Below are 25130 nucleotides of genomic sequence, written 5' to 3'. Positions count from 1 at the left end.
AAATGGGATGACCACCATACCAGGGATGTTTCAGTGAGCGAAATGTGACCCTTTCTGTTCCCACCCCTCTACCTGTTCTTCACTCCACCCTGTGTAAAGAAAATTGAACACAAGAAACCATCTCCATGAGACTTTCATACTAATTTGGATATTAATCATGAGAGGTCCATATCTGAGAGAGAACACCTGAAAGGTTCTCTCACTAGCGAGTGTCCTTTGAGTGAGACCACAAAATGCAGGTCTCTGATGAGGAGGAAGTGAAGGAGGAAGATAGCAAATAGATCAGGGAACCAAGGAACTCCTGTTTGCCACTTGTATGTCAGTGGAAGTACGGAATTTGAGTCTTTGCCCCTACATAGGTGTTAGAAGGATAGCAGACCATGACAGGCTAACTTATTCCTAACTTAACATTCCTGCTGTAGGTGTGCAAATGTGGTGACAAGGTACCTACCTCATATACAGCTTGCATTATTTTAAATGGCACGTCATAAAATGCTTACAACTGTAGAAGAGTTAGTCAAAATATTCCTTAATCCTGGAACTAACCATTCCATTAGTGCACAGCTATATGTACCAACAGTGTCATTTCTTCTGGGGGAAATCTTTGGGTGACTATAGGCAATTTCTGTTCTGTATCAGACAAGCCTTTTCTTAATGCCTTACCTTAAACTGCCTAAGCTATGTTGGTAAACACATCAAGACAAATTCACTCCCTGGTATAACTCCAGTGACCTGAATGGAATTTGGGCATTGGCTATCTTGGGAGATGAATGTAATGCTGAGCAAGGTGTGCATTTGCGCGTGCATATCGAAACGGCCCAAGGTCCGCCTGAATCCACTGGCTCACTGGGCTACTGAGGCTAAAGCATGCCTACTTTTGTAGCCAGTCGTACATGAAGCAGTTGCCTTTAACTCCATCTTGAATGACCAGCTGCCCGTTTACAGCTGGAAGGCCTGTTGCCTGAGCATAAAGCAAATTTCAAACTTACCCAGCAGAAGCTGTAGCAAGACACCTTAACCTCTGCCATGGCACCCCTGCATGAATGTGCACTGGGGGAAAGAGATGAACTAATACAAACAAATCCTGAGTTCCCCCTCTACTGTTCCTCTTACTGCAGTGAGTCTTGCTGTAGGAAGTGTGGCAGATTTCTCCTTTTTCCTCTAAGGGCATAAACACCTGAAAACAAAACAAAAAAGCACGATTTAAAAACTAGTAGGAGGGGGACTAGGTTTAGGAAGAAGGTAATGGTGAGGCACCAGTTGCACATTCCCCAACATTTCCTAGGCAGCGAGCAAGATCAGACTGCCTGAAACTGGGACGGTTCTGTCTTGGGAGCCCTGTCCTGCAGTCCCCCACCATTTCCACCTCCTTCCTTATGTTCCTTCCATCGCTGCTGCCTCCTCCTCCTCATCCTCCCCTTCCCTCCAGCTCCTCTCTCTCTCTCTCTCTCTCTGTTGTTTTCTTTCTTTGCCTCCTCCAGCTGACAGCATGCGCAGTGAGGCAGGAGGAGGGGGAAGGGCAAAGGGGGAGGGATGAATAAGTCGTAGCACAGTTTCTGCAGACGCCTAGGTCTGATCCTTCCGCAAAACAGCAAGAGGAAAACCAAGTCCCTATCCCACAACCTACAGCATAGGTCCTGCACAGAAGACTGGAAGAAAAAAATAGAACTCCTGTCATCCTGAATCACGTTGTTCTACACCACGGATCCCATATGCTGCTGCAGCTGTGGGATCCTATGTGCAAATCAGCCTTGCAAAATTTTGCTACCCACTCTGCTTTATCAAGTCATTTGTTTTGCTGAGAAGTGAATGTACTTTGCTAAGTAAAACTGCCAGCACCATGATGGTCAAGGTGGGCTGGCCCATTTCAATCCAGTGCCTGCCAAATATTTTACATGACCATAGAGATGTCACTACTGTCTGCTTCCTCACAACAAAATAATAATAGTAATAATAATAACTGCAATAACAAAATAACAATAACAGCAGCAAAACCAACAAAATAATAGCAACAATGATGATGATACTAACAGCAGCAGTAACAACAGCAATAACAATACAATAATAATACCATAACAGCAATAACAGTAATAATAATAGCAGCAATAACATAATAATAAGAACAACAATAACCTGATGATGATGATACTACTACTACTATTCCTAAGTGATAATCATCATCACTGTGGTAGTTCCTAGGAGCCACTGGGCTAGGTGCTAGGCTTGGCTCCCCAAAGTAGTAGCATGTGCATACAATTTGCCCCCCTGTATAACATAACCATACATGTGCACACTGTGGTACACAAGTGAGGTGCAGTTCTATGGCCACAGAAGACTCGTGACAGGCCAGGGACATGTGCAGTACATACATATATCTGTCTATGTATACATGCATGTGTATACACGTGTGCACACATAAAGACCCAGCACCCACAGCCTGGGCTGCAGCACTGACACCCTGCGGCCTGCTCTCAGAAGCCACCAGTCACTTGGGGGCACCCAGGCCAAGGGCACTTCATTTCCGCACACCTGCCACTGCAGTGTCTGGCTGGGGACACCCTCCCACTCACTAACTAATGCAGGACCCCACACATAGGCAGGCAAGGTTCTTTGGGTAGATGTGATATCTTTTATTAGACTGACTAAATACTTGGAAAAAAGTTATTTTTTTTTACAACCACACGTTCCTCCTGAAAGCTGCGGACAGGCCAGGGCCACAAGCCCTGTGGTGGCAGGTAACAGCACAAGGAGCAATGGCCTTAAGTTGCAGCAAGGGAAGTTTAGGTTGGATATTAAGAAACACTCCCTGACTAGGAGGGCAGCAAAGCCCTGGAACAGGCTACCGGGGTGGTGTTGGGGACACAAAGGGATGATGTAGTTGGGGCTTGTCCTGGTTTAAGCAGGGGTTGGACTAGATCAGCATTTCTCAACATGTAGGTCATGACCCAAGGGTCACAAATGCTATTTAAAAATGGGGCAAGGGGGTAGGTTGTCACTGTGTTGATCTGAGGATATAGGCAGACAAGGTTCTTTGGGGAAATCTGGTATTTTTTAATCAAACCAACTCAAACAGTTGAATAAAAGATTTTCCCCCCCCCAACTAATTACTCGAATAAAGAAAGGATCAACAAACTTGAAAAATGGATTCTCCTTTCAAGGAGAAAACCGTGTGGGACACCGCGGCTTTCCCCGTGCGGGCTCACAGAGCTCCAGCCTGCGAGGGGCTGCTTGGGCTCCCCCTGCCCAGCACCGGGGGCCCGCGGCTCAGGACTGGGTGGGGGCTGCCCATCAATGTTTACAAACATTGGTCCAGAAAAAGGCTGAGCACCGCTGCGGCCGGCGAGGTGCCCGACCCCAGCCGGTACGTTTCTGAGCGGGCGGCAGCAGCGCAGCAGGGGCGGGCGGGAGGGAGCTTTGTCACCGCCTCCCGGGCGGCCCCTCGGCGCAGGGGGAGGAGGCGGTGGCGGGCGCTGCCGGCCCTTCTTTCCCTCCCCTGCTCCCCCCAGGAAGGGCTCGCTGCGACCGCCTCTCTCTTGTTTTTGTTTCCCATCCCCCCTCCCCTCCCCCTTTTTTTTTTCTTTTTTAATCCCCTCTCCCCCCAAGCCCAGAGGCTCCTTTCTGCCCCGGGGGCAGCTGCAAGCAGGCAGGCTCCCCCTTGCAAGCCAGCTCCCTCCCCAGCACCAGCCATGGAGACATGAAGCCCGCGGGCACCAGCCTCCTCCTCCTCCTCCTCTAACATGGAACAAGCAGGAAACTAAGAACAAGCAGCCAAGCCTCGGCTCCCCCGGAGCCCCCTGGCATGGGGGTCTGATGGGCCGGATGCTGGCCACCTCCGGCTGGGACGCGCACAGCTCTGCAGGGGAGGTGAGCCCCTTCTCCGCCCGGGGGGCGCCCCCGCCGCCGGGCTCGCACCTGGCCCCGCCTGGGCCGCAGGGCGGCTGGCCCGGGCCATCGCCTCCGGGCCCGGCAGGCGGCCGGGGCGGCTCTGCCCATTGTCTGCCTCCCCACTGTTTACGTGCAATGCATGGACAGGCCCGGAAGGCAAGGGAGGTTTGCACCGGATGGGGGGGTTATGTATGTACTTTGAGCATGCATGCGTGTGCATATACACCCGTGCATATGCGTGCTCAAATATATTTACACGTACTTGCTCAAACTGTATGTGTATGTATGTATGTGTGTATACACACACATACATGCTGAAGGTATATATCCATGCTCAAATATATATACACACATGCTCAAAGGGGGTGTGTGTGTGTGTGTGTGTGTGTACACACACGCTCAAATATATGTGCACACATGCTCAATACATATATGCACCCAAACATACATGCTCAAAACACAAAACAAAACATAAATACATATATATGGATGTGTGTGTACATATACACACTTTGAGCATGTGTGTGTATACATAACTGAGCGTGTGTGTGTGTGTGTAAACATGACTTTATGAGCTTGTGTGTGTAAATTGCATATTTGTATGTATATGTATATACAGTATATATGTGTGTGTATGTATGTATGTATGTGTGCATGTCTTTCAGGATGATTGAGAGATATATATATATCTCAATCATCCTGAAAGACTCCATGTACCCTTCTGCAGTGCATAGCATTGTTTGTAGATAGAAAACAACACTGTGGGTATGGGTGGTACGTGTCTATGTATTTGGACTGTATTGGCATATTGCATATATGTAGATGTGCTTTGTAGTAATCATGCACGCTTCTTGGATTTGATTGCATGTAAAGTAGGACAGGGGGGTGAATGGGGTGCATTTTTAGTTTGTTAGCAGCTCTTTCAGGCTCTCTCGTTGTGAGTAGTATTTCTAAACGGCACCTTAGCCCAGTCCTGCTGGTACTGATATGCCCCTGGGGTACACTACACTGATCGGGAGCCTCAATGCTTTGGAGAATCTGAGGACACTCGGTGTCAAGCAGAGTTGGACCTTTTATTACTAGTGGTCCCTGAAAAGATTGCTGCATGGCAGCACTTCTGCAGCTGCAAGGTGGCCTATAGAAATCGGAGGGGTTCCAAGTGTGTTTATAGGGCTGCTGGATTAAAGACATTGCAGCATGTAGGTTTGAAGTATTGTTGTCCAGGTGGCATTCCTCTATATTTGAATATTCTTTTCACATTTTGTAATGTTACTGCCAGTGTGGTGGATCCAGTTTCTTTTGTTAGTTTAGCTTTTGTTTATGTCCAGTTGTTCATCTGCTGCTGAGGTTGTTATCAATTACTCTGCTGTCAAGAGTGTTTTAAAAATATGTAGCTGTGCTCTTAATGTTATACTTCAGACTTCTCTGATCTCCCTGCTGAGCCGCTACAGGAGAGGGGCCTTGGCAGTGGATATGGATTGTTGGGTTTTTGCTTTTTTCTTGTTTTGCTAACCCATTTGCAGAGGTAGGATAAACCCCCCATGGAGGTTTCTTTGAAAGAAGACTGAATGTTGTTTTACATAAAACTATCCCTTCAGGGATAATCCAAACAGATAAGGTTACCTTAGGTTATTTCGTGCTACTGATACAAAGTAGCCTTGGAAACATTCACAGTAATATTGGCCATGCTGGATTTATAAAACCTCTGTCCCCTCATTTTTTCCATAATGCTGGTAAACTTCCTTTCATTGCTTTTTAGCATAAGAATGTTGGCGGGCAGAATTTTGCAAGCCTGATTGAAAAGGTGAAATACGAATTTTCATTTATACCTAGGAGAACTTTTACAATCTTTGTTCTCTCCTATGCCTGAAGAAGGGTACCTGTGCCTGAAAGCTTGCAAATAAAGCCTTTTTTTTTTTTTTTTTTGCAAATATCCAGTTGTTCTAATAAAAGATCCCACCTCCGCCATGAGTTCTGATTTAAAGAGCTGCTTTTCAACCATTGTAATCGGTATTCTGTTGTATGGACCAAAAAGGGCCTTTTCCATGGCTCAGTATGACAGCCTGCTGCATGGGACAATCCCTTTTATAGGCATTTTCTATGCTTTCAGTTTATTTTAACCCATAAAATATTTCAAATATATAAAATCTCTTGTGTTCCCTAGATTTTGAAGTTTTCGCTTCTCAAGCTATTTCATGTTTTCATTGATGTGTCTGTAGTTTAGCCTTTTTACACTCTTTACATTAGTTGTTTATAATTTTTCCAAGTGTTGGAATATTCCCAGGGGCACCAGCTTCTTCAGTGTGCAGCTGAGTAGAAGGCTAGCTCTGAGAAAGCAGCAATAGTATGTTATTCCTGTCTTGAGGGATTTACTTTGGATCCCTGCTAACAAGTAGATTTGCCTTTAAAATCATTTGGATGATTTATAAAGTAGTGCACAGTCCTGTATCCTGTTCTGAGCTCTAGTGTATCTGCATAAACCATGGTTTAAAATAGGGGTGCACTGATAGATTTTTGGGGATGATACCAATAGCCGATTTTTAAGGAGGCATATTGGCTGATAGCAATCCAATTTCTGATACAACTGCATCCAGCTGGTAAGTCTGTTGTGGTGGACAGGAGGGAAAGGGCATGGGGGTTGCAGATCAAGGCTCCTGCGGTGAAGGAGGAGTGGTGGTAGGGCAGGGGCTGGGGCAGATGTGGGATGGAGCTGCAGTTCCTCGGGGGGGGGGGGGGGGCATGGGGGGGGCATGTCTCCTACTGCTGAGTGCACCCTGAGAGGGCAGGGGGGGCATGTGCTCCTCCAATCTGCGTAGGGTGTGGGTGGGGCAGGCTGCAGCTGTGGGCTGCGCCTGGGGCCGGAGTGGTGCTGGGTAGGTGGCGGCAACGGTGGTGGTAGGAGGCTACGGTGGGGGGCTGCAGCCACCCCCAAAATTGCCATAGCCTCCTCATCATAGCCCCAGTTCCAGCGCTGCTGCCACTTGCTCTGTGCAGATCCGGATGCTCATGCCCCCCTGCCCTCAACCCTCCCAGATGAGCGGCGGGAGCAGGGGCAGGAGCTGCCAGACAAGTGGACAAGCCGCTGGACGAGCAGCGTGCAGAGGTGGGAGCTGCCCCCTCCCCCCCCTCCCTGCACCCCACTGCCCAGGCTGGCTACCACCTGCTTCAGCCCCTGCCCCACACCCTCCTCACCACGGAGGGGGCCTTTATCTACCCCTCTGTGCCCTTCCCCCTTTCCTTTTCACCACATCAGACTTACCAGCTGCACGTGAGAGCTGCCGGCTGTGCTCCTCACTGCCTATGTGCTGCGCTGCAGCTCTGTGCGTGCACAGGCCGTTTTTTGGCCAAATTATCGGCCACATCAGGCCGATTTCCAATACAGACAATTTTCGTTATATCAGTGCCAACCCGATACTGGACTGATGTATTGGTGCACCTCTAGTGTAAAACATAAGCAGCTGATCTGCAGACTTTTCCCAACAGGAGTTAAACGTTTATGAGGTGAATACTTTTAATTGTCCTGCACTCGATTTGGAATTTGGTCTTCTCCTCTGGCACTTGTGTATTCTGAATGCTCCTTGTATTTTGTAAACACTTCTAAGACATTTGCATGTAAGTTGCCCTAAGTTCCATTGTTCCTTTTTCTTCTTAAATGTTCTTTGCAAAAATGTATGACACTGAAAGAATGAGGTCTGAAAGACTGGGGAGATGCTGCTACAGTGTTCTTGGGGCTAGATAGGCCTGGGATCTTTTCCAATATTTGCTAGAGTTGGAGATTTTGGAGATAGCGAATCTGTTGGGTGAAGCCACAGAACAACTGGAAATTCCCTTGTCAAGATGGAGTTAGGCCGGGGTGGGCAGTTATTTGTGTTGGGCCACTTAGGGAGTTTTGGTGAGCTGTTGTAGGCCAGGTCAGCATTCCCCCCCCCCTGCGCCCCGCAACAGCTCACCAAAGCTCCCTAAGTGGCCCTTTGGCCCAAATAATTGCCTACCTCTGAGTTAAGGGATCCTAACTTTTCTTTCCCCCTTTTCCCTGCACCCCCTCCCCAATCCTGAATCTCTGGCATGTGGTTGGCTGGGCTGCTGCCACACTGTGTTCCCATGCACCGCCTCAGGCCACGTGGGCACAGCTAGAGCAGCTCCTGCCCAACCAGGATGCATGCCAGGAAATTGGTGCAGGGAGGGGGTGCAGGGAGAAGAGGGTCCAGAGCCACAGGCTGGGCCGGCACTGCGCTATATTCTTGCGTGCCGCTTCTGGCCATATGGGTGCAGCTAGTGTGGCTCCTGCCTGACTCGGCTGTGTGCCGGAGACTCGGGGTCAGGCAGGAGCTGTGACGAGGTCAGGCAGGAGCCATGCCAGCTGCTTCAGCTGCACCCACATGGTGCAGCTCGAAGCAGTGTGGGGGAATACAGCATGGCATCACGTTAGCAGTGTCCGTACCCGTGTCAGGCTCTGGCTTGGCAGAGCCTGGATAATCTGTGGCTTCTAGCCCTCTTTCCCCTGCACCTCCTCCGCCACCAGTGAAGAAAACCTTACTTGAGCTTCAACTTGCCAGGGGCTGGGCATGGCCACAGGGTCAGAGCTGTACGCATTCAGCCTTACTGGGCAGAAGCCTGGCCAGGAGCTCAGCATCCCCTGCCTTGGAGCCTACACTGGGGGTTGCGGGGTGGGGCAGGGCAGGCAGGTGTCTGTTGCTGTTGCTGCTGCTGCCAGTGGCTACAACATGGGGAAGGGAGGAGGGTGAGAGGCTCCTAAAGTCAGGGAAGTTGTGGGCCGGATCCAGTTCTCCTCCAGAGAAGCAGCCATGGGCTGGATAGAATCATTTGGCAGGCCAGATTTTGCCCACCCCTGAGTTAGGCAGTGTGGTTTAGGGTGGAAAGTGACAGTGATGTCTATCAGACATGCGGGTTCTCTAATCAGTGGTTCCTGTCCCTGGAGCTTGTTGTTAGACTAGCATGGCTATGGTTCTCCAGTTTCTTTACCCCATAGCTTGCAGGGTAGTAATGTGGTAGTATCACATCTGGCTGCCTTGGACTCTCCCAGTATGAATGACTGTTTACAGCTGGGTTAACTGAAGTGATCTTTGACCTGAGTCTAGAGCAATGGGAGCCAGCCTTTTTAGCATGCCTGCTACCGATTTAAGCCTGTGATCAATTTGAGTGCCCCTCCAATCCCCTTCCCTACCCAGTTTGCTGCTCTGCTTTCTACTCCCTGCCTCCTGTCCCCAGCTCAATTTGCTGCTCTGCTATCTGCTCTGTGCCTGTGCCATACAAGCAGTAGGTTGGCCATCCCAGTCTAGAGCTAGGCCAGACTTCACACCTCTGGAGCTGCAGCAAGATGCCTGGACTGCTCTAGTGTTGTGTCTGTCCATGGAGCTAGTGGTGGGAATTTAAAAATTAAAGCAATAAAGTTTCCATTCTGTACTATGTGTTGAGTACCATGAACGATCAGAGTGTTGCAGTGACACCTTGTCTCTTCGGCATGAATCCCCAGGTGACCTTCCTGGCAGCAGGAGATATATTTTATTAATAAGCTCTTTGGGAGTTGAAGGTATCTTTTTGTTCTGGGTTTGTACACGTGTTGTACAGTGGGGGCCTGGTCTTTGACTCAGGATCCTGGGCAGTACTGAAGTATAGATATTAAATTATTTAAATTGCCATCCAGCCTCTGTTTGTTTAAAAGTGCTTTTCTGGTGGAGTAGAGAGGAGTGGAGTGCAATAGGTGGTTTGCACCATCCTTTCAGTAGGGGAAAGACTCAATATCTTCTTACATCACTATCTTGAATCCAGGCCAGGTTAGGAGATACTGAACAATATTTCTGACTAATGGTTGTCAGGCAACCAAGGTGAGTGCACTGGATTCAATTCAATTGACAGCAGACACATTTCCTTCCGCTTGATAGTAGGTGCTTGGGTGGTATGGTGATTGGTATAGGGTAGATGCCTAAGTGGAACCACATTTGGTGGGAGAGTTTTGTGCATTTGTTATACCCTTTGCAGACTTTAAAGAGGTCAAGACTGGTGTGTGCCCTGTGCTCTTTATAGATTACAACAGCATGTTGTATATAGGTCACTTCAGAGATTGCAGCCACAATATTGCAAGAGGCAGAGGTCACCAGCTGAGTCTTTGTGCCTGGGCCTGGAAGCCAGTTTTCCCTGAAGGTAGGGAGGGGTTTATGATTTTGATATATTTTTTTGTATTAGTCCTATGGTATCCAAAGTCGCTGATCTTGAGGGTACATTGCTTTGCCTCTCCATTTCAGCTTCTGGTAAATGAGCTATTGGGCAGTCTTGGTTTAGAGGGGTGATCTGGAAGGCTGTTTTAGTTGGAAAAGTTACACAATGTAATACAATCATATATTTTGAAAGTATGCCCAGAGCTCAGGATTGGGTGAGTGAACCTTTGAGATCTGGCTTTTCATTTCTTGGGACCTGGGTTGAGCTAGTATAAGAAACTGCAAAATTATTACACATGCTCTGCCTTTTCTTTGGGCAAAGAACAGTCTTCATTTTCCAGGGCTCTCAATTTGGTGCCTTACACAGGCAGCATCTTGCAATTTGCATTTGCATTCTAAAAGGAATTTTTGTTTTGTTTACTAAGATACTTTATAAATTACCACCTTAATCTATCTGACATTTAAGTACATTTCTGAGCAGTGCATGACCAGAGAGTGTTAGTGTTACTAAACATATTTTTTATCCTCATATTGTCTTGGGGTAAGCATGCAAAGCTGTTACTTGGAGTAGAGTGTCTAGTAGTCCTTCATTCTTTTGCAGATCTCCTGTGTAATTAATTGCGTTCTCTCATCTCTATCCTGCCCCAAAAGTTTGCTCTTCTAGTGTCCCTTGCTCACCTGGTTCCTGCTGCACCTTTTGCCGGTGACAGTGATGAGAAAAGCTAGCTCAGTGGATCTCGTGGTCTCCAAATGTCCTGTGGGAGGGTTCTTTCCATGGAGAAATCCTTTCCGTTTCCTGTCCATATGAGTTTACTCGTAATCTTGCTCCGATACCAAACTAGAGTACTAAAAGGACATACCTGTAGCAGTTTCTACTTTAGTGCATGATTTTAGTTTTAATATTTTATTAAACATAAGTGACCTATTTCAGGTCTCACTTATGCTCCAGTTCATTTAGCACAGGGGCGGGCAATTATTTCGGGCAGAGGGCTGCTTACCCAGTTTGGGCAGGCTGTCGAGGGCTGCATGGGTAGCCCCACCCCCTGACAGGTGCCCCACCTCCTGGTCACCATCTTGGGACCAATGTCCCAGGGCCAGCACCGGTGGGGCCCAAAGCGGGTAACAGGCTGACAGGGGTCTGTGGAGCCAGGCTGGGCTGCATCAGTGGGGAGAGGGGGGAGCTGGCCTGGCTCCATAGAGCCCCTGCTGGCTGGGACCCTGCACTCCTACCACCCTGCTCTGGGCCCTGCCACCACTGGCCTTGGAACACTGGTGCGGGCCCCATGCTCCCACTGGCTCCCCGCACACTCACTCCCAGTGCCTCCAGCCCCGTGGCACAGGCGGGGGGCAGCGTGCAGCCCTGGCCCCCTGCTCACCAGCAGGAAAAAAGCTGGTGCTGAGCACGGAAAAAGCGGCCCCTCGTCCACCCCATGACCGGCGCTGCCTGCTGCAGGCGCTCGCAGCCCATGCATGGCTGTCTGGAGCAGGCACAGGCAACCCCACACGGGCTGCAAGCGGCTACAGTGCAGGGCGCTGGCCATGGGGTGAGTGAGGGGCTGCTTTTCCCCGCGCTCAGCACCAGCTTGTAACTCACCCAACTGCCAGCCTGGGCCCTGTGCCGTCTCCGGGCTTGCCTGTTGGGGCTGTGCACAGCGGCAGCAGCTGCAGCCCCCCCTGCTCGCCACACCGGGCAGTGTTTGCTGCTGCTGCCCGCCTAGAGCTCTCGCTCTGGGCAGCCCACAGGCGGTGGTGGCAAACACTATACTGCACGGTGCGGCAGTTGGGGGGGCCGCAGCTGCTACTGCCATGTACAGCCCTGACGGGCGAGCCCAGAGCTGGTGCAGGGCCCAGGCGAGCAGTGGGGCCCGGTTACAAGGTGGTGCTGAACATGGTGGGGGGAAAGCAGCCCCTCCCCACTCCATGCCTGGTGTCCTGTGCTGCAGCCACTGGCAGCCCACATGGGGTTGCCTGTGCCTGCTCTGGACAGCCCCGTGCGGGCTGCGAGCAGCTGCAGCAGGGAGCACAGGCCACGGAGTGGCGCAGGGAAGGAGCCTGGGGAAAAGCTGAGTGTGGGGGGGAGAAAAGCGGCCCCTCACCTGCCCCATGGCTGGCGCTCCCTGCTGCAGCTGCTTGTAGCCCTCATGGGGCTGTCTGGAGCAGGCACAGGCAGCCCCAGGCGGGCTGTGGGTGGCTGCAGCATGGGGCCGCTTTCCCCCCCCTATGCTCAGCTTTTTCCCGGGCTCCTTCCCTGCCCGGGTTCCCCCTCTGCTCTTCCCCCTTACCTGAGTTTCCGGCAGGGGGGCAGACATGTGGTCCCAGGCCAGAAGCCCCTGCTGGGTGGGCTGGGTGGGTGGGCATCTGCTGGGCTTCTCCTGGGTCCTACTGCCCTTGGTTCCTGTCATTTTTGACAGGAACCAAGGGCAGATAAATATTTATTTTCTAAATTTTTTAGGGGCCCCATGGGCCACATAGAATGGCCTCGTGGGCCGGATGTGGCCCACAGGTCGTATTTTGCCCACCCTTGATTTAGCATGAGTGAGATGAGAATCAGGCCTGTATTTGCTTTTATTTTATGGTATCTCTGATTTTTTTTTTCTTTTATATTTAATTCTTGCAGTAGGTTCAAATTGTTCTCTGCTGTCTTAGCTGCTTAAATATCTGAGTTGCATGTGTAAAGGGTATTCCAAATACATATTATGTATATACGTATGTTTTTTTTAAAAATGAAGCAAACCCAAGACGTGTAAACAGTATTGTGTGTGAAAGCTGCTACTATTCTGCAGTTTTCAAGAGCTGAAATATATTTTTATAGTGGTGCTTGTGTTTCAAAACTGGTACCAGATATACAGTATGGAAGGAAATGTCAAAATGAAGGAAGTGGGGTACTTTAAATTATACTTTTTATTTCTGTAGCCACTATCACATCCAGATACCTTTGATTCCCTCAGGCCAAATGACCTGGTATCCATTTATAGCTGGGGGTGGCCTTTGGCATGAGTCCAGAGTTGGGTTTGAGCTGCAGAAAGACGCTGGCTCCTCTAACTTGTGCTCCTATGAAAAGAAGTAGGTTTTTCACTAGGTTGAAGAGCAAGTTACTGGCAAGATTGGGATTAGCACTCAGGAGTTCAAACTCTTAGCCCCATGCTATGGACCTTGGATTACAGTGCTGCTTCTTTTCACTGTTGCAGTCTCCGTGGCACTAGAACTGACCAGAGATTTGCAAGCTTTAGGACTGGTGTGCTTGGTTAGGCAAGAGGCCAGGTAGGGAAGGGATCATAAACTTGTGGGGATAAGTTAAGGGCATTCTTTCTACTCTCCCTCCCTGCACATTACTCAAGGGCTTGGCAATGGAGGATGAGCCCCTTTTGCTGCTGCTGTCATTGAGGCTGCTTACAGACATTAAAACAACCCCAAAAAACATCACTTTACTTTGAACTCGGCACACTCCCATGCTGAGCCCAGCACGTGCCCAGAAGAGGCATCCTGTTAGTTGGACCCGGCTCACCTGACATCTGTATAGATCAGATGCTTTAGTGGGGCTTTTTTGTTGTTTTTATCTAACAGCTGATTGAATCACCTGTTAGATGACAGTGCCAAAAAGTCCCATTGAAGTGCCTGGTCTATACAGATGCTGTGGAGCTGGGTTGAACTAACACGCTGTTTCTTCTGGTGAAGTGTGGAATATTTTTGCTTTTTTTTAATGTCTGTAAGCAGCCAGAGAGTGTATTTTGCAATCCTGGCATATGACCTGAATGTGGTTTCAGTTTCCGTAGATCTTGAGGAGTTTGCTGCGTTTCCAAGCTGCTTTTAATTCAGTGCAAGGTGTAAAAGCAGGCAAGCCAAGGGTCAAGTCTTGAGTCGCCTGCCCACCTGTCTCTATGGGGCAGTCTGCCCAGTTTCTCCTGCCATGACTTTGCTGTTCCCAAAACTGGTGGAAAATGCGGGAAACTACCTATTACAGGCCCCGGTGCCGGGTGGCGCTTTCTACCACTCCGAACCTTCCCTACATGGTGGCCCATGTCTCGCAGATGGCATCATAAGTTCTTGCTATACACTCGGCCTAAAGCTGGACCAAGCTTAGCCCTCACTGTCAGACCTCTTTCACACACGCATTCATACTGCCTCCTCTCACTAGGGCCTCTCGCACTCCACCCCCTCTCACAGGGTCTCTTTCTCACGTCGACAACTTGTCCCACCCTACTCCCTCTTGGAGCAGTTCCCGTAGGCCTTGGGGCTTTATCTGGATCATGCCTTGGGCGGCAGATGTACGGTCTCTTGGGTGTCTCCTGTGACCCTCACCTGGGCAGTGGCCAGCCAAGTTCCTGACCCAGGCCAAGCTTGCCCTGGTCCCTCATGGGGCAACTCTACATAAAAATACACAAATGCACACTGGGGCCCCTGGCCCCACATACTGGGCTCCTAGCCCTCGGTTCCCCTCACTGGGGCTAACTCTTTGCCCCTTCATGGACCTGGGGTCTTATACCCCGAGGGGCTCGGGTGCCTTTCTCTGTGTCCCTGGCCCCATAGTTTGTATATTCTCCACTGTATAGTGGGGGCTGAGGTTTTAAGGCACCCCTTCCCGCCTTTCAGCGGTGAGGTAACTGAACTGGCATTTTCTGGGGGCTCCCACACCACTAGGAGCCCCACCAGGGCACGCATCCCTGGCAGGGTGCAGTTCCAAGTCGTGCCCAGGACCAGGAGCCTCAAAACCATCCCCCATAGCTCCTACCCTTACCTCCAAGGTGTTCCAGGAGCAGCTAACCCTGATGTTGCCTCCCTGGCTGCTCCACCCAGACTGCTGCCTTTCTGGTTCAAGGTGAACATGGCCCCAGCAAGCAGCCACCTGGCAGCTGCCTGCCCCAGCCCTTAGAGTGACAGAGCGCTAATACTGCTTCATCACACAGGGATAGCTTGGGGGTGAGAAAGGGGGCACGTGGGCACAACAGATGCATTTTTCCACTTGACAGGGTTTTTGATGTGGAGTTACAATTTCTTAACGTTTTTTCACTTTACCATGTGCTCAGTCAATTGCTTAAAAATTCTACAGGAAAGGAAATTTTTGGGAAGCCTGAAGTTTACAAATATAGATTTGGGGACTTTTTTTGTTTTGTGCTTTGAAAACCCAGGAAAAATGCCATTTTGTGCCATATTTGTAAAATATTATGATGCTAAATAGCTCTTGTGGGTGGAACTATGCAAAGGGTATATTTCACTGGAAAAAATCTTTTATACCTGGGTTCAGATCATCCTTGCTCATAAAAGCTATCTTTCGGTTTGTCTGTCTTTTCTCTATCTCTTTTTTTCCTGCTAAATTATTATATAATGATGAAGTATAAAAGCCTTTGCTGAGCATTTGTGTGCTGTAGCTTGGCATCACATGCATGAAACCTGCTATAGATAGATTAATAATGCTGTGCTACAGCCTGGACTAAGGACAATAATAGTCCTCTTGGGGAAAAACTTTATGGAGTGATTCATGTGATAATTGTTGGACCCCGTGACTCCTGTTTGATGCAAGGCTGAAAACATGGCTTTAATGGCAGTTATTGGTGCTGTAGGATTTCCAAATATAACTGCAGCCAATTGAATGAAACAGGGTTATGGGGCTTAACAGTTTCTTTGTGCTTCTTAGCAACATGAGGGTCCAGAGTCCTGTTGCCTTTCGATGGGTTTGGAGCGTATCTTGGCCTCTCAGGATTTTCTTCAGGGTCAGACATGCAGCAACCCCAAGGACCTTAGAGGATGTCTACACCCTGGTGGCAGCACATCTTGTAGGTGTCCTGGAGCATGCCTCTTCCACCAGTTTTGTGCAAGTGGAAACTCACTGGTGAAGCCACTCTCAAGACCTTGCCCCCAAGCTGCCTCACCAGCATATTCCTGGTTTGGAGTGGGTAAGTAAGTCATGCTCAGGAAGAGCCCAACTGGCACCCTACTTCTCTGGAGTAGACATACCCTGAAAACTGAATGGAGGAGAGAGGGGATAGAAAATCTAGGCAGGCTACACAGGACACAGTTCTTGAACTCTTAAGTGTTCCTTTTCTCTGAAAATAAGCAGTATTTTTCTTCCTGATTCCAAGTAAAAAGCTCGCGCGCGCGCTCTCTCTCTCTCTCTCTTTTAAAGACCAAAAGCGTAGGTTTGGGGGTAGGCTAAGATGTGAGGGGAATCTCTGGCTTCTCCAATCTCTGCTGTAGGTAGGTAGGTAGGTACATTTTCTCTTGTTGAGCTTGTGAACTACTAATTGTTGCACTGTTTTATTAATCATAATAGATAGCTGCAGTTGATGAAAATATGCAGTAAGCTGGTCTGAAAGCTCACTTGGGAGAAACATGCTATTGTACATACTCAGTTTGTGTCCTCCCCCCAGAGATCAACTGCTTCTCTTTTTCACCTAAATAAGGGAGGTGCTGAATTAAACCTTTTGCCAGAGGCTCCAAGTCTTTGTGGTGGTATTTTGCCATATATACCGAGGGCCAAATTTTCAGCTGGCCTAGCAATAGTGTTCCACCAGTAGAGAGAGACCTTGCCTCCAAGAACCTGGGGGCTTTGCTTTTGTGTTATAACTTCAGCTCAGATTGCTTTCAGTAGCTGCTGCTGTCCAACTGGAAAAAGATTAGTTTCTTGAAAAACTAAATTCTTCTAACAAGATCATCACTAGCTGTGATTGGGCCTTTGGGTGAAACAAAATGTGTACACACTAGAGGCTAGAACACACGCCTGAAAATTAACTGAACAGATAAGAGCACATGGCTTCTGCAGACTGAACCTTTGTAAAGCAAGCAGAAAGGGAGAAGATGCAAATGTTGACTCTTTCAAAATCTTTAGAGGTCACATATTGCAGTGCATATTCTGAGCTATGAAGTGGTAGTCAAGGTTAAGGAAACAGGTTGCACATTTTTTGAATACCCTGATTCACCTGTTGCCCTTTGAGAGCTCCCCAGTTAAATTATTGACATGAATAAACAGTGCAGATACTGCAAGACCAATGAGCATAGAGGGACCAAATTAACACTGTTTATTTGCACCAATTTGGCAGATGGTGCATGTATAGGCATGTGGAGAAGAGCCACAATTTAGTCTGCACCCTCCCCTTTTAGTGCAGGATTGGAAGTAGATTACTTGCATATTCTTTAATTGGCATCTTGTAGAGACAGAACATATACCAATCTTTGCAGATAATTACTCATTGTAATAGTGGGTTATCTGTGCTTAATGATGATGAGGACCTGATACTTGCACAGCCTAGGAATGCTGTTGTGGAACCACTTTACTGTACCTCATAATTGATCTATTGTTTCAACAACAGATTATTTCTTATTTCCTTATAATTACCTCCTCCACCCTGATATTAGCCATAATCATTGATAATTTTCTCTGAAACTTTTCTGAGTTTGCAGAGCAAAATGTTGAAATCAGTATGTATTTATGCTTTCAGTTAATAGCCTGTTTGCACTTGTCAACAGGATCCAAATCATTATAGTTGCACTTGTGGATGTTTGTGTGTGCACATTAAGCAATAGTTGTTACCCCTTGCTGCTGTTCAGTTGTTGCTGCTGTTCAGTTAGATTAATAACTGACTAATGCTATGAAATTTGAGCTGTTGCTGAATCTGGTTCATGTTTCTGGTTATGGATGTATTGGATGATTGTTATTTGAAAAGCAACGAATGGCATTTTTGTTTCTGAAGGTATAACAAAACCTGCCCATCAAAAGTTACTATTTTAATAACTAGTGATTGCAATTAAAAATGTATATATTATTTGCCTTTATATTTCATGGGTTTGGTTCTCTTCACATATACCTCAGTGTAAATCAGAAGTAACTTGAGTAAATTTAATAAGTTTTACTGAGGCAAGCGAGAAGCGAATTAGACTGCATGTTGCATTTCCATGTAGCCTGTTTGTAATTGGGGCAGCAAAGAGCTATTACCTAATGCTATGTTTTGCTGACATTTAAGTTAGGGACTCTGTGCTTTTAGTATCTGCAGAAAATTAGTTTTGTCTTGAAATTAAAAAGCACAAGTGGTATTTACTCTAAGTTTGCATAGAATTTAGCCTAGTATTCAGTGGCCTCCTAATATTTATTTTCCATTTTGAATGGCACCAAGTAAGAAATTCTTTGCATATTTCAGCCATCTAATTTTTTTATTTGACTTCCCCTTCTCTTTAAACAGTCTCTTGCTTATTTGGTAAGTTCTTCAGGTCAAATGTTGTCTCTGTCGTGTGTTTGTATAGCACCTCTAAGAGAAGGCTCCGCCCTTTAGTTGTTGCATATAAAAGGTCATGTGCAGACGAAACAAGGGGCATGTGTGCACAGCACTTTAAAGCGGGCTAAATGCTTTTGCACTGCTTTAATGGTGTCAGTGTTTGCACACTTTGGTGGCATATTGTGCATTAATTCCAGTCGCTGTAGGAAATTCAGCAACGTAATGTACCTTAAATGACTTGGGGTGCAGGAAACTAAAACTCCTCCTAGGAGTTTTGGTTTGCTGTCACTATAGCTGTGGAGTGAAGCATCGGGCTCCATGCAGCTTGCGGCTCTGCAGGAAGCCCTGCAGGCAGCCTGGCAACAGCCTGAGAAGGCAGGCTCTGCCCAAGAAAAGCAGCGAGCCTGCTTTTTAATTTATTTTTTCCCCCCCTGGAGTCTGTCTGCCTGCCCGCCTGAGCTGTGTGAGGGCCCAGTGCTTCCCTCTGCGGCTGCGGTGCCCCCAGGACCACCCGAGCCAGGTGCCTGTGGGCAGATGCCACCTGCGGGGGATGCCACTGCCACGGAGGGAAGCACCAGCCCTCCCCACAGCCCAGGGACTGCTCCGCCCACTGGCAGCTCACCTTCCCCTCCCCACCGGAGAGGCAGGTAAGTGCGGGGGGGTATACACGACATGGGGGTTGGTTTACTTCACCCTAAATTGAAGCAGTGGATTTAATAACCCACTGCTTCAATTTAGGGCTCCCATTTCTTCTACACACACCCATAAATGCTAATAATAAAATGTACCTGTTCCAGACTGGGGTCATGGTATACACTAAAGTCAATTTGATAGTTGAATGCCCACCCAAGAATTAAAGGATTGTGCCCTAATAAATATGTCAGGAAAGGGCCTCAGGTTGATGTTACAGAAACTTGCTTCCCAAGCATTTATAATTTCATAGATTTCATAGACATTTGGGCTGGAAGGGACCCCGGAGGATCATCAAGTCCAGCCCCCTGCCCCAGGGGCAGGAAGTCAGCAGAGATCATAGGATCCCAGCAAGATAAGCATCCAAATGTGTCTCAAAGGCGTTCAAAGTGGGTGCTTGAACCGCCTCCGGCAGCAGTCTATTCCAAAGCTTGGGGGCTCGGACAGTGAAGAAGTTCTTTCTTATGTCCAGCCTGAATTGGTCGCGGCGGAGTTTGTGACCGTTAGATCTTGTTATCCTTTGGGGCGCTCTGGTGAACAGATGTTCCCCTCAGACCCTGATGAGCACCCCGATAAACTTATAGGTGGCCACCAGATCACCCCTGAGCCTGCACTTTTCCAGGCTCAAGAGTCCCATGGCTGTCAGCCTCTTGTCATAAGGTCTGTTTTCCTGACCTGATCATGCGCGTGGCTCTTCTCTGCACCCTCTCAAGCTTCTCCACATCCTTTTTGAACTGTGGAGCCCAAAACTGGATGCAATACTCCAGCTGCGGCCTCACCATGGCTGAGTACAACAGGAGAATGATATCCTGGAATTTGATTGAGAAGCATCTATGGATGCAAGCCAGCATTTTGCTTGTTTTACTGGCCGCAGCATCACACTAGAGGCTCATGTTCATCCTGTGATCAGTCATGACCCCCAAGTCCCTTTCTGTAGTGCTAACCAGTGTAGCACTGCTGAGCCTGTAAGCATACTGCAGGTTTTTCCTCCCAAGGTGGAGAACCTTGCATTTTTCGCTGTTGAACACCATCGGGTTCTCGTCCGCCCATTTCATGAGCCTGTCAAGATCTGCCTGGATCACGCTTCTGTCCTCAGGTGTGGATGCTTTACCCTAGAGTTTGGTGTCATCAGCGAACTTGGCCAGTCTGCTTCTGACACCAATGTCCACATCATTGATGAAGATGTTAAATAGGACAGGCCCTAGGACAAAGACTTGAGGGACCCCACTGGTCACAGCGTACCAAGACGATTGGCTCCTGCTGACCACCACCCTCGGGGTCCTACCGCGGAGCCAATTCCCCAGCCAGCGGATCGTGGTGAGGTCGAGGCCACAGTTAGCCAGTTTAGCCAAGAGGTGATCGTGGGATACCAGATTGAAGGCTTTTTTAAAGTCAAGATATACAACGTTGATCTCTTCCCCCTTGTCCAGGTGATAGGTCACTTGGTCATAAAAGGAAATGAGATTGGTCAAGCAAGACCTACCTGCAACAAATCCTGAGGGATAGCCAGCATGGGTATTGCCTTCAGCTAGTCTGTTAAGGATGGCCTCTTTGATAATCTTTTCTAAGACCTTCCCCAGGATAGAGGTGAGGCTGATCGGCCTGTAGTTTGCTGGATCCACTTTCCTCCCTTTCTTGAAGATAGGCACCACATTGGCCTTCTTCCAATCATTGGGCATTTCACCAGAGCACCAAGAGCTCTCAAAGATCTGTGCCAGGGGCTGAGCTATGATGCTTGCCAGCTCCCTGAGTATCCTTGGGTGTAACCCATCAGGGCCAGCTGACTTGAAGGTGTCCAGCCTCTCAAGGTGTTCCTTCATGAGGTCAGCTTCGATGGAGGGCAAGGAATCTCCCTCACCTGGACCTCCCTGACCCATAGTGGGCAGGGCTGTCCCATGGGACTGGTGAAAAACTGACGCAAAGTATTCATTTAGCACGTTCGCTTTTTCCTGGGCATCGGCTGTCAGTTGCCCCATCTGGTTTAGCAGGGGTCCAGCGTTGCCCTTGCTTTTCCTCTGGCTCCCCACGTATCTAAAAAAGGACTTTTTATTGTCGTTGATAACCACCTCTGGACAACAAACAAGAAAGGAAAGGATATAGGGCAACAGCAGGATAAAACCTACATTTTAGGCCAGGTACGGACATTACATTTTTACCAGTATAAGTGATCGTAAGCCGGTCTATACCCATGCGGGAACAGAAGTTCAGCACACGTAGACTGGTTTAAAAATGGCGGCACCTGGTCTAAGATTTGTCCTCGCCCTCCACTAAAGGGTGAATGTATGTTCTGTTTGCTACCTGTCTAAACTACGCTGCTTACAGAAAACTGCATAACTTAGAGCAATTCTACCCCTGGCTTTTTGAATATTTGTTCCTAGCCTTAGTTACAGAGGTTCATGCAAAGACATGAGTGTAGGCTTGTTTTGTTTTATTATTTAATCCATCTGGATTAACAACTTCCTTCTGCTTATAAATTTTGCTTTGAATTTGGGTCCAACTAAACCAGCATTTCAAAATATACTTCATTAAGGAATACTGAGTTTCACTTCCTTCTGCATCAAAAGCATACATTTTTCACCTGCAGCTAATATCCTCAGGCATTTTGCCTGTTGTCCCTGGTGAGAATAGTGTGAAGCTGCAGTGCTTCCAAAGCAGGGAATCATGACTCAAGGCTACATAAGCTGTTACTGGTTTAGGAATAAAGGACTTGAAGGGGCCTCCTGGGTCACTGAATTTAGTTCCCAACTATTGCAGGCAACACATCTTATACAGTAATTCCTCTTGTTAACTTCTCCAGCACGATCATAAGTCATTATGTTTACTGCTAGTGGGAGTCTGTTCCAAAGCCTCATTCCTCTGGTTGTAAGAAACCTCCCAATTTCCAACCTAAATGTTATTCAGGGCCAGTGTATAGCTTTTTGTTCTTGAGTCAACAAGGACCTTTAGCTCTTATCCCTTCATTGTATTTATCTGCTCTAGTGTATTTATAGAGAGCAGTTGTGTCTCCCTTTTAGTCTTCATTTTGTGAGGCAAAAAAGCCAAGCTGTTTTAGCTTCCTCCAGTCATCCTAGTAGCCAGGGCCAGATGCAGCCAAGGGCAAACCAGGCAGCTGCCTGGGGCCCAAACAGAAAGGGGACCCAAAAATGGTCGTTTTTTCCCCATTGTCCTATTATCATTATCTCTGGTGGGGGGCAATCCTAAAAGTTCACCTGGGGCCTCTAGGAGTGTAGGTACAGTGCTGCTAGCAGCCATTCTTGTTCCACTTTGAATGAATCATCCCTGAACATAGATGGCAGAGACTGTACACAGTATTCCAGGTGGGGTCTTGGGCAATGGCATTAATGCTTCTCTGCACTGGGCATTACTACTAGTTATTCCCAACCCCATCCCCCTCTAAACTGGCCAGCAATATTACAAGCATTTGGCCCACATACATTGTGCAGACTCTAAGGAAAGGCCTCAAAATCTACATCTCCACTTTGTTTTGATAGGTAATGTGGTTTGTTGTTGTGGAGTAAGAGGACATATTGTCTTCAGTGTATGGTGTCACTGGGTTCAGGAAGGACGGGCCAGTGTTTCAGATAACTGGTCCCCTAGTCCAGTGGTTCTCATCATTTTTTGTACCAGGGCTCATCTGTAAACATGGATGGCCAGTCCCAGCCCAGTGCCCTTCACTCTCAACTTGCTGCCCCTGCCCCCAGGCCCCAGGGTTGCGTGTGGGGCATTGGGGGCTTCAAGCAGCCCTTCTACCAGCCTGCAAGGGTAAAGCCATCGTTTCCTATGGCTTTTTCTTTAAGAGGAGAATCCATTTTTAAAGTATGTTTGTGACCCTTTCATATATTCTTGTGACCTGCTTTTGGGGTCAACCTGCTGTGGGAGAAGAAGGAAGGTAGCGGAGAGTCGGGCTAAAGATTATGGGGAAAATGGCTAACATTGGTGGTTGGCCTTTATTTATGTGCCAGTCTTGGCTCCTTGTTTCCTCCCTCTTCACATCCCATTCAGAACAAGCTGTCCTGGATTGCAAAGGGCATTTTCCACATCAGCAAATGGGGTAAGGAGGGGATAGGGAATCATCTAGGTTCTCCCTTCAGAAAAGAGAAATGCTTAGGTCCTCAGAACGGTTTAGTCACATAAGCTTATCTTTCTTTTCTTGAAGCCCTTAAATTTGAAAAAATCATCAAAGCTTCATTGAAGTAACAAGGGAAAATTTTAACATTAACCATAATGAACCAGAGTTCCTTTCAATTGGAACGTAGCAACAAATATATATTCTTTGAGCTGGGCTGCTTGTGGAATGAGTGAGTAAATATTTGTTGTGCAGGAGGGGATTGAAGGAGAAGCAGATTATGGTCTTTCTGCAAAATTATTGTTATTTTTTTTGTCAAGGAAAGGGAAGAAACAATAGGTCAGACTTCACTGAGTGTGTAAGTAAAGTTCTACCATAGCTGTATTTAGTTTAGCTTGCATTTGAGAGCCATTTGATAGCAAACTTCTTAGCATGGTCATCACCAGCAATCATGTCATCAACCAGCCTTTTGATGGGCCTGGAATTCAACACTTTTGCTCATCTCAAAGAATGTCTCGCACTTATTTCCAGCTTAGGGCCACTGACAGCTGCGCCTATACTGTTCAGAATAGCTTGTAACTCCTCTTATTTAAAGATGTCTTGTCCTGAAGTTATTTCCTCAGAATTCCCAGTTTTCTTGGGTCTATTTTGTTATCCTTAAGGAATGCCAGAATGAACCACTTTAGAATTTCACATCTTTTGTTACATTGCTTCTGTTACATTGTATTCTCTTCTCTTGCTGGAAACAGACCTATGTTTCCAACTGGCAAGGTTTTTTGTTTTTTTTTAAGCTTTCTGGGAAACTTTTTCAGTTTGGAAAACCACCGCTAAAATGTGGTCATCTTTATTTACACTCAACAGAAAACCTTGCTGGGGAGGAAGGGAATTTGTGACCTTTGTGTAAATATGCTTATTTCAAGGACATGGCTAAAGTATCTTACAGACTTCCCGATGTACCAGGTCCTGGGAGTTCCTGATTAGTGAATTCTCAGTTCTCTAGACAAATGACAAATTTTCTATTGGCCAGTCAGAATAATTATTTCCTTACCATGTTTTGAAATCTAATATCCATTCATACACTAGTCAGATGTACAACTCCTTAAAGCTATAATATTCTCTGTGTGATATGTATGTGTATTTAGTAGTTTATTTAAGCATTTTTGTATAATTAATTTTTGATAGTTTAATTTGTATCACTAAACTGTTTGGATCTTGAAATCTGTGGTTACACTTCAAAGGCAAAGCATTTGGGCATATATTGTTCCATAATTCTACTATCCTGTTTCCATTTACAAGACTGTAGTCTAATTAGATTTATTCTTGACAACAGATAGTTGAACACTGACTTTAATCCAACTCTTCTTATTCCTTACCAATTCCTAAATTATCATGCGGAGGAGACAATTTGCTTCTGAAATTAATTTTTGGGGTTTATAATCTGAGCAGCAATAATCCCTTTTCCTTTTTGATTTATTGTATATAACCAAAATCAGCTAACGACTCACAAGGAAATCTTGTTCCATTGATGAATTAAGATTTTTTTAGGGTTAACTTTCTGATTTGGGAATAAAGTTCTGTTGCATGTTTGTCTGACATTTAGGCACTTCTAGTGGTGGGATTTTCAAAGAGGTTTAGTGGTGCTGGAAAATTGCTGTTGATTTTCAGTGGAAACAGAATCAGGCCTGATGCTAAGGATGTTTTTTTAATTCCATCTGCTGAATTTAGCATTTTTTCTCCCCTAGCATTTTGAAGTTTATCATCATAACTTATTGTAACAGACTGCCAATGTGGGCTCACCAGATTGGCTTGAGATCCTTACCCTGGGGTAGAAACAGTGCCGGTGAACTCTGAGCGACCCCAGGGGTGGAGCAGGGGAGCCCTGCCCTGTGGAGAAGGAGAAGCCAGTCAAAAGAAGGGGTTTTCAATCCCCTCGTTTGCATGGAAGGGGGATGGCCGGGGTAGGGGGCCTGCCACCCTGAGCCCTTGTTGGCCGGTTTGCAAGCCAGGGAGCGACTGCAGGAGGGGATAAAAGCAGCAGCCGAACTGGCATTGGGGGGCTGCTGACAGTGACTCCAGGGAACGATGCAGGAGGCCTAGGAAGAGCTGGGG

General features: G+C 47.4%; 1 protein-coding gene across 1 annotated transcript in view; it reads left to right on the top strand.

The window, feature by feature from the left end:
* Positions 1-3492: 3492 nt before the first annotated feature.
* CCNI (cyclin I) overlaps positions 3493-25130 on the top strand; it is a 57095-nt gene continuing 35457 nt past the window's right edge. Inside the window, exon 1 of the mRNA XM_006272213.4 lies at positions 3493-3864. The gene's annotated coding sequence lies outside the window, so the exon portion shown is untranslated. The remainder of the gene's footprint in view (positions 3865-25130) is intronic.

This window comes from Alligator mississippiensis, chromosome 2 (genome assembly GCF_030867095.1).
Source record: "Alligator mississippiensis isolate rAllMis1 chromosome 2, rAllMis1, whole genome shotgun sequence".
NCBI classification, from domain to species: Eukaryota; Metazoa; Chordata; order Crocodylia; family Alligatoridae; genus Alligator; species Alligator mississippiensis.
Note: the sequence above shows the minus strand (reverse complement) of the source record. Positions and strands in the feature narration are given on the sequence as shown.